At 41.3% G+C, this 2,874-nt stretch overlaps 1 pseudogene; it reads left to right on the top strand.

Moving 5' to 3' along the window:
* The first annotated feature begins 607 nt into the window (after positions 1-607).
* Positions 608-2,238, top strand: LOC110257889 (heat shock transcription factor, Y-linked-like; annotated as a pseudogene).
* Positions 2,239-2,874: the final 636 nt, after the last annotated feature.

The raw sequence follows: 2,874 nt of genomic DNA, 5'->3' as shown, positions 1-2,874 counted from the left end.
GCAGAAGTTCCCAGGCCAGGGATTGAACCCATAGCACAGCAGAGATCAGAACACTTTTGTAACAAGCTAGCCACCATAGAACACTGGCTATGTTTTTCTGAATATAAATACTGCACAGATTCTAGTTATCCACTCTCAAGAGCTGCATAACTTTTGTTTCACTTTGCCGTTGTTTTTTTTTTTTTTCTTCCATTTACAATGCCTTACATAACAGGCACAAGTGCTTACGTGCACAAGAGAGAACTTGCGTTTACTTCAGGGATGAAATGGATTTATATATTTATGTGTTTTTTTATTAAAAAGATTCCATTGGAATAGGATCTCATTTGCTGATCTCATTTTTTTTCTCTCTTTGGGTTACTGTTCAAGTACGGAGCTCATATTTTATATTAACTGGGCTAATTTCATAGAGAAGTAAACCCTGACTGAAGGTGATGCTCAGATTGCTAGGAGACTAGAGTCTTGTGATGTCACAGCTACTCAGGCTGGCAACCATTGTGATGGATTGGATAGTTTATCTGTGTAGGCTTACCAAAGCAGCATTTAAAACTGCAGAGTTCAAAAGCCATGCAGGTGAGAAAAGTAGCTGAAGAGAAATTTATCTGAGATGGCACATGCTCCTTCAGAAATTCAACATGTGTCTCCTAAAGATGCACCAACTGGTTCAGATTCCTCCACTACATCTCCATGGTGTGATAACTCAATCACTGGGGACTTGGACTTGAGGTCTCAGATTGAAGAAAAAGCTTTCCAGGCTTTGTCTGAGGGCTCCCTGATGAAAGAGCCATGCCACACATTGTGTGCCTCTGAACCAGATGGAGATAATGATTTTCCTCCTCTGCCCTTTCCCAGAAAACTTTGGGAAATTGTTGAAAGTGATCGATTTAAGTCCATTTGGTGGGATGAAAATGGAACCTCGATCGTGATTAATGAAGAACGCTTCAAGAAAGAAGTTCTGGAGAGAAAGGCTCCCTTCAGAATTTTTGAAACTGAGAGTATGAAAAGCTTAGTTCGACAGCTTAACCTTTATGGATTTACTAAATTGCGAAGGAATTTTCAAAGACCTGCCTCACTAGCCAACATTCTGGCAGAAGATAATGAAGTCTCTGCTTGGAACAAGGTATTATGAAATGTCCAGTTATTATTTACAGAGGGACATCTGCAAATATGTTCATACATATAGGGTCATAGTAGACCTTGAAGGTGGGATGAAGTACTGCTACGCTTTTAAATTGAAGGCCACTTGGTCATAAAATATTTGGGGTGATAGAGAAATTTCCTAGCCACCTGGAGCCTTCTCGATGAACCTCACCCAATACAAGCCCCTGAACCTCATACTGTTACTGTAAATGCACCAGGCATTTTTATTTAAGGACCATAATTGCCTGTTCCCACTACATAAATTTTTGAAAATGTTAGTAATAGATGAGTATTATTTCCTCACATTAACTCTGTGTGATGAAACAAGTCAGATTTTTATGGATTCTTTGTCCTCGTATCTTTGTTTAAAAGGTCACTAAATACCTTTCTCTTTTGGTTTTAGCTGCAGTTCTACCATAATCCAAATTTTAAACGGGGCTGTCCCCATCTGTTGGTGAGGATGAAAGAAGAGTCAGGATGAAAAATGCTTCTCCAGTATCGGCTTCTCTACTTCAAGGCTGCAGCAAGAAGCGCTCTAGAACAGGGGGTGATGTGGATAACCATAATTCTGATGTGGCTGCAGAAACTCGTGGAGAAGATGCATTTTCAACCTCTACAAACCTAAATGTGCCTTTAATAAGATGGCTTTCTATGAGCCAGAGAATTTCTAATATAACTACCCCAACTAGAAGCGGTCTTTCTTCTCCATCATCACCATCAGTCAGGCCACCAGGACAAATTGCCATGGCTCAACATGCTATTTTTAATCAGTTGACCACGTTTCACATGCACTCACAAAGCAGCTACTCTCCAGCAAGTGGCCACATCGTGAATTTCATTACAACTACCACTTCCATTTCTCAGTACCACCTTATTTCTAACTTCCCAAGTGGTTATTTTGGACTGAGGGTGGAGCCTTCTCCTTTGCCAACCAGATACCAGAATATATCACCAACTGAGGGCCCTCTGTCTAACCCGCAACCAGCAGCCCATCCATGGTTCCCAATGCCAATGGCCACTGACACATCTGCTGCCTCGCTTTCTAGGCCAAACCCTCAGTCCTCTTCCATATCTGAACATCACCCTAATTACCACTGACCTATCAAAGGACTATAGGTTATGCAGGAGAGTGAAGATGAACATTTATGCTGGCAAAGTCACCAAATTCCTGCAATTCTGTTAGTTCAGCAATAAACTTGTATGTTCATCTTCATAGCTTCAATTTCTTTACTTTTGACACAGTTAAGAGTAAAAGGATGCTGCATTTCTTTTTCTAAAATGATTTTCCCATCATAGTTGGTTTACTGTGTTGTATCACTTTCATACTGTGCCGTAAAGTGGCCCCGTCACAGACCCACCCACCCAAGACGCACACCCACACACATACATATCCTTTGTTTCACATTATGCTGCATCAAAAGTGACTAGAGATAGTTCCCATTGCTATACAGCATAACCTCATTGCATACCCGCTCCACATGCAATAGTTTGCATTTTAACCCCCGAATCCCAGTCCATCACAATCCTGCACCCTCCCCCTTGGCAACCAAAACCCTGTTGTCCAAATCCATGTGTGTCTTTCCTGTGGAAAGTTTCAGTTGTGCCATATATCACATTCCACACATAAGTGATGTCATATTGTGCTTGCCTTCCTCCTTCTGGCTTACTTCACTTAGTAGGAGAGTCTCCAGTTCCAGCCGTGTTGCTGCAAATGGCATTATTCTGTTCTTTTCT

Source organism: Sus scrofa, chromosome Y (assembly GCF_054392235.1).
Source record: "Sus scrofa isolate SSC_HxYL_T2T_F1_AM1 chromosome Y, Sscrofa_HxYL_maternal_Yorkshire_Landrace_v2.0, whole genome shotgun sequence".
NCBI classification, from domain to species: domain Eukaryota; kingdom Metazoa; phylum Chordata; class Mammalia; order Artiodactyla; family Suidae; genus Sus; species Sus scrofa.
This window is presented reverse-complemented; position numbering and strand designations above follow the sequence as displayed.